The sequence below is a fragment of the Ictidomys tridecemlineatus genome, chromosome 1 (assembly GCF_052094955.1).
Source record: "Ictidomys tridecemlineatus isolate mIctTri1 chromosome 1, mIctTri1.hap1, whole genome shotgun sequence".
Classification (NCBI taxonomy): Eukaryota; Metazoa; Chordata; class Mammalia; order Rodentia; family Sciuridae; genus Ictidomys; species Ictidomys tridecemlineatus.
Window position 1 is genome coordinate 118,549,823 of NC_135477.1, and position 13,081 is coordinate 118,562,903.

A 13,081-nucleotide genomic window follows, 5' to 3' on the forward strand; every position below is an offset into this window, starting at 1 on the left:
CTAGTCATATGCTCAAGAGCCTGGTTTCAATCCCCAATACTACTAAATCGATCAATCAATCAATCAATCAATAGACTTTAGAGCCGTTTTAGGTTCACAGCAAAATTGAGCAGAAGGTGTAAAGATTCCCCATAGACTCCCTGCTCCCACATATAAGTTGTGTTATTTTAAGCTACTAAGTTTGTGATAATTTCTTATAGCAGTAATGAATACAAAGCCAAATGGCAAGGGGCAAAAGAAGGCAGGTAATCAAGAAAAAAAAATAGTTAATCCAAAATTGTTACTTTTAATAGAAGATATAGAACACATAGGTGTGACCCCCCACCACACAGGGCTCTCCACTAGCCAATAATTGGCCTGTTGGTGAACCAAGAAAAGAATTATTCTCTGGACAGATAAATTAGATATGTGGGCACAGGATTAGGGACCTACAGCCTAGCAGCGGACGGTGACTTTGTACCCAAGGGAAGCCCCCATTCTCCAGAAGCTATATTCCCCTCCACTCAATAAGGCCCCTTTGTACATTGTCCAGACTGCACCACAGGCACCAACCCACATGAGACCCTCAGAGAGTTTGTAATATTCTATTTCTCAAGCAGATGGTATGTGGGGATTTTTTCCTATCAGTCCCCCAATCTAAAAATCAAGGAATTCTGAAGTGTATTAGAGCGAACCTAAAACTCCATGAAATTTCTTTTCATAGTCTGAGCAAGTTTCTCATGAGCAGGAAAACAGAATTTCCCTTCTTTGATCCCCTATTCCTATTTTCAATAAGAGGTTTTGTCTCTTTTCTAAGCCAGATATTGTCAACAGAGGTGGGAGCTAAATGTGCAAACCGTAGAAGAGTTTGTGGACATCTATAACCCAAGAAAGCTTCCTAAGACCTAAAGAAAAATTTCATTAATAGGAACCTGGAATGTCTGATAAAATCTGATACACTGACCTGCAAAGAAACAAAGAGGCAGACAGAAGAATCTGGAAGGTTTTGAGGCTGCCTGAAGATCTCAGATTCTGAGACACTGCAATTCTGATATTGTTTTGCCTCTTCTAAAGAGGCCCAGAAACTTTGGATGGGACAGAAGACTACTGAAACCCATTTTCTCCCACTACCAAGCAGTCCTGCATCTTTAAAAGAGGCTACTTGGAGGGCTGGGGTTATAACTCAGTGGTAGATTGCTTGCCAAGCATGTTCAGGGCCCTGGGTTCAATTCCCCATATGTGAGGGGGGGAAAAAAAGCATTTCCCAGTTAGTGGCCCAACAATCAAAGCCCCACACCATGAAATACAAGTTTTCCTTCTTAAGTGCAAGTTCTTCCTAGCCTTCTTGACCCCAGAACTACTGTGCCTTATGTATTTATGAAGTCAGATCTAGGAAAGTAATTACAAAGGGCCTTAGAGATAGTCTAATCCACACCACCACCAATTTTTCAAATACAAAATACATATTAATTATTAATACATATTAATACATATTAATTCCCAGATGTAGACATCAAAAATAACAATAATAATAGTCACTGAGAAAATCCAAAGAATTTAGGATAATAAAAAATGATAGGGGGCTGGGGTTGTAGCTCAGTGGTAGAATGTCTGCCTCACACACATGAGGCACTGGGTTCGATCCTCAGCACCACATTAAAAAAATAAATAAATATATATATATAAAGATTGTATCCATCTACAACTTAAAAAAATTAAAAATAAAATGACAGGGCTGGGGATATAGCTTAGTTGGTAGAGTGCTTGCCCCCCATGCCCAGGGCCTTGGGTTCAATCCCCAGCACCACAAAAACACAAACAAACAAACAAAAATTACAAAAATAAAAAATAGGCTGGGAAGGCTGGGAATATAATAGTGCTCAACGGTAGAGCACTTGCTTAGCACATATGAGACCCTGGGTTCAATCCCTAGCATCACAAAAATGAACAAAATAAAAAGTAAAAATTTCTTTTCAGCCCTTAATCTTACTCCTTCTCTTCAGAAGTAAACCTTGTAGCTGAGTGCAGGGGTGCATTCCTGTAATCCCAGAAACTTGAGAGGCTAAGGCAGGTAGGATCATGAGTTCAAGGCCAGCCTCAGCAATTTAGGAATGCCCTGAGCAAAAGAGAGAGACCCTGTCTCAAAAGAAAAAATAAAAAGAGTTGGGGATATAGCTCAGTGGTAAAGTGTCTCTGGGTTCAGTCCCCAGGACCAAAAATAAATAAATTTAAAAAAATAAAATTTGCTTAAACTTTTACCAACAATGTATATTATGTGTGTGTATGCAGATGTACATATATAATATACTTTTTTTAACCAATATGATTAAAACAATAGTACACATTATTTAACTTGCTATTCCCTAATTACAAATGAGATCAAGGGGCTGGGGATGTGGCTCAAGCGGTAGCGCGCTCGTCTGGCATGCGTGCGGCCCGGGTTCGATCCTCAGCACCACGTACCAACAAAGATGTTGTGTCCGCCGAGAACTAAAAACAAATAAATATTAAAAAATTCTCTCTCTCTCTCTCCTCTCTCTCCTCTCTCACTCTCTCTTTAAAAAAAAAAAATGAGATCAAGTCATGTGTTAGGGCTGGGGTTGTAGCTCAGTGGTAGAGCACTTGCCTGGCACATGAAGGCACTGGGTTCAATTCTCAGCACCACATATAATTAATTTTTTTAAATTTGTTTATTTTATGTGGTGCTGAAAATCAAACCAGTGCCTCCCATATGCTAGGCAAGCATTCTACCACTGAGCTACAGCCCCAGCCACATAAATTAATTAATTAGTTAATTAAAGGTCTATTGACAACTAGAAAAACAAAAAAAGTATCTTGTGTCCCCATCACTTGTACCACTATTCAGTGAATTATTTGTCCATCTTTGTTTCCTATTTTTCTGCTTTCAATTTCCTCATTTTGCTATTACATATTAATCAGTTGGCTATGTGCCATGTACCATTGGGCATTTTAGAATAAATTACTTTTTTTTTTTTTTTGGTAGTGGGGGATTAAACTCAAGGGCACTTAACAATTGAGCTACATCCCCAGTCCTTTTCATATTTTATTTTGAGAAAGGGTTTTGCTTGAGATTATCTTGCTTCCTGAGTTGCTAGATTAGAGGTGTGCACACACTTGGCTTAAAATAAATCACTTCTTTTTTTGGCGGGGGGAGTGGTACTGGGGATTGAACTCAGGGGTACTGGACCACTGAGCCACATTCCCAGCCCTTTTATGTATTTTATTTAGAGACAGTGTCTCACTGAGTTGCTTAGCAAACTCGCCATTACTGAGGTTGGCTTTGAACAGTGAACCTCCAGACTCAGCCTCCAGAGCTGCTGGGATTTCAGGCGTGCACCACCGTGCCTGGCTAAAATAAATCACTTCTTAAAACAATCTATTTTGCAGATGAGAAATCTGAGAAACATAGAGATATGAAATTCAAACTCTAGTCAATTTTACTCTAAAAAGCTGCACTTTCTCTACCATACCAAAAAAACTCATTTTACCCAAGTGAGAAATCCCACAGGGAAGTGACTTACCCCAACACTCAGTCCTGTTAGGTGCCCATGCAATCCACACCACTGGTGGCCTTTGTGCCACCCTGTTCTTCCTGGGCAACAAGGTTGAAAGCTGCGCAAAAGGCTGTTCAGGCAAACTTGGCTGCCTATTATCTGTGTCCTTAGAGATAAAGAACCAGCCTTCAGGACAAGGGTCGAAGATAAATAAAATGGAAACACTAAGAAACATGGAGACCTTGGCCCCATTCCATCCCTATCATAGTCAAAGCAGAGGGCATATAGCCTGATGAGTAAGCCCTAGGTTTCCATTTGTCTCCCAACACCCACTTGCCATGTGATTATTTTTAAGAACCAAGGTTTTTAATCACAGGCATGAATAACAAGTTTATAGTTAAGCCTGAGCTTCTGCTTTCTATGAAATAAAAAAAGATTATTTTATAATTCTTTTATTAAATAGCCTATAATGAAAAGGTGTTCCTAAGAATATCATCTTTTTGTGCTTTTCCCCCCAAACCTCAGTAATCTAAAGTGAAATACAGGAAATGTGATTCTATGTTCTTATTGTTCATATTCATTATGATATTCCAAAGAAAAGGAAGATGGGAAATTTATGTCTAAAAAAACTGCCAAACTCCCTTCTGGAAATATTCAACACCTACGTAATTAACTGATAATAGTTTGAAACTGAGTAATGAATACAGGGAGGTTCATTAAACTATTCTTTCAAAATTTCAGTATAATTAAAAATTTTCAGCCGATCTCGGTGACGCACACCTCTAATCCCAGTGGATCTGGAGGTTGAGACAGGAGGACAGCCTCAGCAATTTAGTGAGACCCTATCTCAAAATAAAATATAAAAAAGGTCTGGGGGGCTGAGGCTGTAGCTCAGTGGAAGAGTGCTTGCCTAGCATGCATGGGGCACTGGGTTCGATCCTCAGCACCACATAAAAATAAACAAATAAAATAAAGGCATTCTGTCCATCTACAAGTACAAAAAAAATAAAAAATAAAAAAAAGGTCTGGGATGTGTCTCAGTGGTTAAGCATCCTTAGGTTCAATCTCATATGGGGGAGGAGGGAGTAAGGCTTTGGGCTGGGCACTGGATGTCCTACAATGAGTAAAATATGGCTCCTGTTCTTTGGAGGAGTGATTCATTACTATTCATTCATTACCATGCTAACAGCTTTCAAAGCACTTTTACAAATGTATTATCTGATTCAGCCAGTAATGCATATTAAGATTGCAAATTCAACCTGGAGCCTCCTATTTTTTTTTTTTCATTATTCCTTTTCTTCCTGGTCTTTCATTGTTTCTCTAAAATAAATCTAATCTAGGGAGGGCCAGATCTCTGTGAATGGGGGTAAGAGGGGAGGAGCAAGACCAGGATGCAGAAAAGACCTTTATCCCTTGGGAGGAGGACTGGGTGGGGTCAGTTTCAGAATGCTTCAACAATTTAACAGAATCTTAAAACTTTCAAACATTCCAATCTTTTAAACAGTGTGAGACTTTCCTTATAAAATCACCTATGAATTTAGGAAGATTCTCCTATTTCAAGACAGTTAAACTGGGTCACAGAAAAGAGCCACTTTCCCAAGATTACACAGCAAGATGGAATAAAATTTCATTCTCTTCATCTCCCAGAATCTCCTTCTGTGAAGCTCAGCTGTGAAAGGCAGGACTGATGCACAAGTCAGTTTGACCACCTGCTCCAGAGAGCTACCCAAGTAGTTCATGCACCTTGGGAATGCTGTCACTTTCAACTTTCAGATTCTATCTTGCTTCAATTCTTTTAGAAGTTTTTACCTACTCATTTCCCCCCAGGTGGTTGTAGAGTTTGTGTGTATTGCTTCTTTATAAATTATCCCAGAAAAAATAACTACTTCATAGTACCCATACTCTGCAATAAGTATGCTCACTCTCTCACTCGCTCTCCTAGCTGTTTATCTCTCCTGTAAGAGTTCTTTGAGAAGATGCCATCAGCCTTGGCCAATTGGAAAAAAGAGTTATCTGACTCACCCATCCAATGAATGGCTCCACAGATAGCAAAGGCTTCTAATTTTACTGTTATTTAATTTATTTATTTATTTTAGTATTGAGGATTGAATCCCAGGAACACTTTACCACTGAGCTACATTCCAGGCACCACCACCCCCCCCCCCTTTTTTTTTTTTTTTCAATTTTTGACATGGGATCTCACTAAGCTGCCTAACTAAATTGCTGAGGCTGGTTCTGAACTTTTGATCTTCCAGTCTTAGCCAACTGAGCCGCTGGGATTATAGGCATGCACCACTAGCTAGCAAAGGTTTTTAAATGGCTGTTAAACTTGCCCATGACCTGTTCAACTTCAGCCCATTTGGTCCTTGGCACTAATGATGGGGTTGCTGACAGAGCATTTCTGTGGCTCTTACGGGTCCACAAACTCGCTAGTGTCGTTTTCTTGCCTCCACCACAAGTAAAAAGAAAATGAGCATGCTGTCTTGCTTCTTTGTGTCTGTCAATAAGCATGAATTTTTTTTTAAAGAGAGAGTGAGAGAAAGAGAGGGAGAGAGAGAGAATTTTAATATTTACTTTTCAGTTTTCGGCGGACACAACATCTTTGTTTGTATGTGGTGCTGAGGATCGATCCCGGGCCGCACGCATGCCAGGCAAGCGAGCTACTGCTTGAGCCACATCCCCAGCCCCAATAAGCATGAATTACAGGCAAAAATTAGCCTGGGAGCCAGGCAGGGTGGTGCATGCCCGAAATCTCAGCAGCTCAAGAGGCTAAAACAGGAGGATCACAAGTTCAAAGCTAGCCTCAGCAATGGTGAGGCACTAAGCAACTCAGTAATAACCTGTCTCTAAATAAAATACAAAAAAGAAAAAAGAAAAGAAAAATAGGGCTGGGGATGTGACTCAATGGTTGAGTGCCCCTGTGTTCAATCCCTGGTACCAAAAGAAAAAAAAAAATTAGCCTGGGATGAGAGTGTAGCTCAGTTGTAGAACACAAGCTTAGCATGTGCAAGGCCCTGGGTTTGATCCCCAAAATCAAAAAAATAAATAAAGAAAAAAATGTACATATGCCTGGTTGTCAGAGATAAGCACTTTCTGACTATCCCCCATCCAGCCTCACCCACAATGACTTTATCCTTCCAGTCTCAAGTTTCTCTGTTTGCACACAGCCTAGAAGCTGATATTCCTTCCCTCTTTCCCTGGAAGTTTTGTACAGATCTTTGTGTAAAAGCGGGGCAGAGAACCCTCCAAGCTTTTTTGTTTATTTTTTTTGTGTGTGTGTGTTTTGTTTTTAGGTACTAGGGATTGAACTCAGGGGTGTTCTACTAGTGAGCTACATCTCTGCCTTTTTTTTTTTTTCCTTTTTGAGATAAATTCTCACTAAGTTGCTGAGAGTCTTGCTAAATTGCTGAGGCTGGCCTGGAATTCATCATTCTTCTGCCTCAGCCTTTTTAAAAACATTAATTTATTTATTTGTTCTAATCAGTTATACATGACAGTAGAATGCTCTTTGATTCGTTGTACATAAATACAGAACAATTTTTCACTTCTCTGGTTGTATATGAAGTAGGGTTACACCATTCGTGGAATCATACATGTACTTAAGGTAATGATGTCCATCTTATTCCACCATCTTTCCTATCCCCTTTCCTCCTCCCCTCCCCTCCCTCCTCTTTGCCCATTCCAAAGTTCCTCCACTCATCCCATGCCCCTGTCATTATAGATCAGCATCTACTTATCAGAGAAAACATTTGGCCTTTGGTTTCTTTGGGATTCTGCCTCAGCCTTTTGGAGTTGCTGAGATTACAGGCATAGGCCACTGCAAGCTGGCTTCCCAAGTGTTTTCAGAGACATGGGCAAACAGTTGTTTTCCTTATCAAAAGACCTTACCTGGGTTGGGGTGTAACTCAGTGGCAAGCACTTACCTGGCATACTTGAGGTCCTGGATTTGGTCCCCCATGCCACAAAAGGGGGCTTCACCTGCCACTAGAGTGCAGACCATGCAATTTTCCAGAATGGAGGTGGGCAAAGTGAAAAGTAATAGAGAGAAAAGACAGATGGACAGGAGACCTAGATCCTTTAGTCATCACCCTTCAAGCTTTGTGAGGAAGATGTTGAGGCAATCAGCCTGAATTACCATCAGTGCTACTGCTCCAGGGCCAAGGTTAAAACTTAATGACAAGCATTATGGGATGTATTCATACAAGGACTGGCAGGCTTTTCTCTGGGAGCTTCAGGGTTTAGGGTTGACTTCATCTCAATCATGTTCTTATTGCTGAGAACCCAGAAAGCTGAAAGGCCAGAACAGACACCCTCCCAGCCCAATTAAACAGCTAGCTCAAGTTGCAGGACTTCTAAGAAGAGGAAACCTGAAAATTTTTCCATGTGGCTTCAATCACTTCTGCCAGCACCAACTGTGTTCAGCAGCTCCCTCTACAGCCCTGCTACCAGAAAATTCAGTGGAGGGAAAAGAGAAAAAAGTTCCCATTATCCTTAAAACTAGTCCACATCACTTCCCAGCCTCTGCAGAACACCAAGCCATGAGAAAAGCAACCAATGAAGCATTGGCTGAAAGCATTACCTCATCAGGATGAGTCTCCATTGGCTGAACTACTCCAGGCAAGACTTACAAACTTATAAATTAACTCTGCCAAGAACAGAGACTTAGACAGGCATGGTGGTGCACACCTGTAATTCCACAGGAGAATTTCAAGTTCAAAGTCAGCCTTAGCAATTTAGCGAGGCCCTAAGCAGTTTAGCAAGACCCTGTCTCAAAATAAAAAATAAAAAGGGGGCTGGGGATGTGGCTCAAGCGGTAACCTGCTCGCCTGGCATGCGTGCGGCCCGGGTTCGATCCTCAGCACCACATACCAACAAAGATGTTGTGTCCGCCAAGAACTAAAAAGAAATAAATATTAAAAAAAAAAAAAAATCTCTCTCTCTCTCTTTAAAATAAATAAATAAATAAATAAATAAATAAAAAGGGCTGAAGATGTGTCTCAATAGTTAAGAGCCCTTGGGTTCAAACCCTAGTACCAATAAATAAATAAATTAATTAAAAATAAAATTAAGGGCTGGGGATGTGGCTCAAGCGGTAGCGCGCTTGCCTGGCATACGTGCGGCCCGGGTTCGATCCTCAGCACCACATACCAACAAAGATGTTGTGTCCGCCGAGAACTAAAAAATAAATATTAAAAATTCTCTCTCTCTCTCCCCTCTCTCACTCTCTCTTTAAAAAAAAATAATAATAATGGGGGCTGGGGATGTGGCTCAAGCGGTAGCGCGCTCGCCTAGCATGCGTGCGGCCCGGGTTCGATCCTCAGCAGCACCACATACCAACAAAGATGTTGTGTCCGCCAAGAACTAAGAAAAAATAAATAAATGTTAAAAATAATAATAATAATAATAATAATAATAATAAAATAAAATTAAGAGGGCAGTGGAAATAACTCAGTGGTAAAGTGCCCCTTGGTTCAATCCCCCATATAAAAACCAAACACACCGTGCCGGGGCTGAATTGAGCTCCCCTTCTCCCTTCTGGGACACCTCCTTGAACCCTTTTCCAATGACATGAGGACAGTCAAATAATTTTTAAAATTCATGTAACTAGTTATTGGTTTGGATCCAGAATGTACCCCAAAGACTCTTACATTGAAGGCTTGGTCTCCATTGCAGTAGTATTCAGAGGTGGGGCTCTTGGGAAGTGATGATCACAAGAGCTCTGGCCTCATCACTGGATTATCAATTTATTCATGGGTTAATAATTTGGGCATTATTGAAGGGTGGTATACACTGTAAGAAGTGGGGCTTATGGGGAGGCATGTCTTGGAAAGGTATTTTTTTCTTTCCTTTTTTTTTGTGGATTTGCCACTGAACTATATGTTCAGCTCTTTTTAATTTTTATTCTTATTAAATTCTAAGACTAGATTTGAACTTGCAATCTTCCTGCCTCAACCTCCCAAGTCACTGGGCTTACACGTGTGCACCACTATGCCCAGTTGGAAAGGTATTTCTTGTCCCTGGCTCCTTCCCCAACCTCTCTGTCATGTCCTTTCACCATGTTGCTTCTGCCTTGGAATCAGTTGACAATGGACTGAAACCTCAGAAACTATGAGCTAAAATAAATCTTTCCTCTTAACTAAGGTTGTTTTCTCAGATATTTTGTCCCAGTGACAGAAAGCTATTAGCGAGTGGTAGCACTGGAATCCAAACCCAGGTATGCCTGACTCAACACTCACATGACCCATTACCCTTACTACTTTCTCTCACCACTTTTTCAGGATATTAGAATCACAGACTGTCAGAGCTGGAAGGGATTTCAGGGATGATCTAGTCCCAGCACACTGTTTTCTTTGTTTGTTTTTGTTGTTGTCATTGTTATTTGGTACTATGGATTGAGACACACCCCCAACCCTTTTTTATTTTTAATTTTGAGATAAGGTCTCACTAAGTTGCTTAGGACCTTGCTAAACTTCTAAGACTGGCCTCAAACTTGTGATCCTCCTGCCTTAGCCTCTCAAGTCTCTGGGATTACAGGCATGCACCATCACACCCTGCACACCGGTTTTTCAGTCGAGAAAAATAGACGCCTGACAAGGGGAATTATTTGACCAAGACATACCAGTAGTCAAAGTCAGAGCTGGAGCTGGAGCCAAGCATTAACTCTCCTCCTTTTTGAACACATTTCACACTGTTAAAGGCCTGTGTAGAAATCAAGAGTAGACAGCAATTGTTCAGGAATGAATGGTAGTGGATGGGTCAAGGTCAGGCAGGGGAGAGAGAGAAGAAGGAAAAGAAGAAAGATCATATTCAACTAATACTTTTTTTTTTTTTTTTTTGGTACCAGGGATTGAACCCAGGGGTTCTTAACCATTGAGCCACATCTCCCTACCTTTTTTTTTTTTTAAGACAGGTTCTCACTAGATTGCTTACAATCTCGCTAGATTGCTGAATCTGGCTTTAAAATTTCAATCCTCCTGCCTCAGCCTCCTAAGACACTGAGATTATAGGCATGAACTACCATAACTGGCTTCAAATAACACTTATTGAACATGTTCTATGGACCAAGTCAGGCACTATGTTAAGGACTTTCCATTCTATCTATCTATCTAACTATTTATTTATTTATTTATATTTTTTAGTTGTAGATGAACACACAGAATCTTTATTTTTATGTGGTGCTGAGGATCGAACCCAGTGCCTCACACATGTGAGGCAAGTGCTTTACCACTGAGCTACAGCCCCAGCCCTCCATTTATTATTTATTTTCATATATGTATGTGTGTGTTTATTTATTTTTGCAGCACTAGGGATTAAACTCAGGGACTCACACATATTAGGCAAGCACTTTACCATTGAGTTACATCCCAGCCTCTATTTTAATATTTCTGAAATAATATATTTTAAAATATAACAGACATAGAAAACATGTATACGCATATATTTAGAGAGAGAAGAATTACAAATTGTTATAAGACAAACACACCCTTCTGCTTTTTTTAAATTTCTTTCTTTAAATCTTCCAGTACTGGGAATTGAACCCAAGACCTCACACATGCTAGATAAGAGCTCTACTACTGAGTCACAATCCCCAACCCTTTAATTTTTTTTTTTTTAAGAAAGAGGAGAGGGAGAGAGAGAGAGAGAGAGAGAGAGAGAGAGAGAGAGAGAGAGAGAGAGAATTTTTTTTTAATATTTATTTTTCAGTTCTCGGCAGACACAACATCTTTGTTTGTATGTGGTACTGAGGATCGAACCCCGGGCCGCACGCATGCCAGGCCAGCGCGCTACCGCTTGAGCCACATCCCCAGCCCCCAACCCTTTAATTTTATTGAAGACAGGGTCTTGCTAAATTGTCCAGGCTGGCCTCAAACTGTAATCCTCCTAACTCAACCTCCAAGTAGCTGGGATTACAGGTATGTGCCACCATGTTTAGAAAACAAAAAACCTCAGGTCACAAAACAAAACCTTGCCAGCATCTCAGAAGCTCCTCCTCCTGTTATAGCACCTACCTCTTTTTTTAGATGTAACCTAAAACTTTTATAATCACCATTTCTTATTTTTCTTTGTAATTTTACTAACTATTGACATACCCGTAAACACTATGTGATTTAAACAAGAAACACCTTCTTCCCCAGGCCCTAAAGCCTCCCATTGCAGACTGCTCAGCTGCTCCTCAGAGTTCAGTCTTTCTGATCTCCTGTCTAGTTGCTTCTTAAGAAATAGTGCAGAATAAGCAACAAGAAAAATAAATAAAAACTGAATATCTACCAGGTGTGGTGGCGCACGCCTGTAATCCCTGCAGTTTAGGAAACTGAGCTAGGAGGATCATGAGTTCAAAGCCAGCCTCAGCAAAAGCGAGGAGCTAAGCAACTCAGTGAGACCCTGTCTCTAAATAAAATACAAAATAGGGCTGGGAATGTGGCTCAGGGGTTGAGTGTCCTTGAGTTCAACCCTGATAGAAGAAAAAAAAAAAACAAGAACAACAGAAAGCTGCATATCTAGCTAGGTACTCTGGCACACACCTGTAATCCCACTATTTGAGAGGCTGAGGTAGGAGGATCACAAGTTTAAATCCAGCATTAGCAATTTAGTGAGGCCCTGAACAACTTAGTGAGACCCTGTCACCCTGCCTCAAAAAATAAATAGGGCTAGGGATGTAGCTCAGTGGTAAAGCACTCCTGGGTTCAATCCCCAATAACTCCCCGCTGAGGATGAAACAAAATAAAATTACATATCTGAAATATTCATATTGTATCCTCACATCTTATTGGTGGTTTGACTCAGAATAAAATTCTAGGTGAGAAATCAATTTCCATGAAACTTCGACAGTATTAGGCTTTTGCACATGCGAGATAAGTGCTCTGCCACTGAGCTACATCCCTAGCCCTTTTTAAAAATGTTATTTTAAGACAGGGTCTCACTGAATTGCCCAGGCTGGCCTTAAACTTGTGATCTTCCTGTCTCAACATTCCCATTTGCTGGGATTACAGGCATGTGCCAATATGGGCCTTTTAAAGGTACTTCTCCATCACAGTTTAGCTTCTAATGGTGCCCTTGAGAATTCTTTTCCCATCCCTTTGAGCATGCCATTTTTTGCCTCTGGAAGCTTTAGGGTTTGTTCTTTTTGCCTGGTTATGGAGTTTAGATGTGATGGCTACTGGGTTCACTACCCAGATCCTCCTTCAGAAGGCAGAACCCCAAGCTGCTGGGAATGTGGCCATGCCACTCAGCTGGCAGCCCTCTTTGGAGAACTTGTGGACCAAAGGCATTCAGAGCCAGCCTGCATCCAATTGACGACATCACTGGTGTGAAAGCCCAGCTCCCTCACCTCAGCTGGCAACAAGTCTGCAGGGCTCTGCCAGCTGTAGCACCCCCTGTGGAAAGCCAGCTAAGGTCTTCACAGGGCCTGCACAGCAGCCCAACTTCTTCTGCTCAATCTTGTTTCCTTCAACTTTCTCCCACTGATGTTGGATCCAAGAGCTCTTTCTTGTAAATGTTCTGCCTAACTCTAGGTCATAGTTAGTCTCCAAGAGACCTCAATCTGCAACTACAACATGCCCTGTTGGTGGTCTTGTTTACATTCATCC

The 13,081-nt window shown here is 40.9% G+C and overlaps 1 protein-coding gene across 1 annotated transcript in view; it reads right to left on the reverse strand.

Annotated features, from left to right (window-relative positions):
- Positions 1-3,674, reverse strand: part of Fam13b (family with sequence similarity 13 member B) — a 105,948-nt gene extending 102,274 nt beyond the window's left edge. Inside the window, exon 1 of the mRNA XM_078045636.1 lies at positions 3,522-3,674. The gene's annotated coding sequence lies outside the window, so the exon portion shown is untranslated. The remainder of the gene's footprint in view (positions 1-3,521) is intronic.
- Between the last annotated feature and the right edge of the window lie 9,407 nt (positions 3,675-13,081).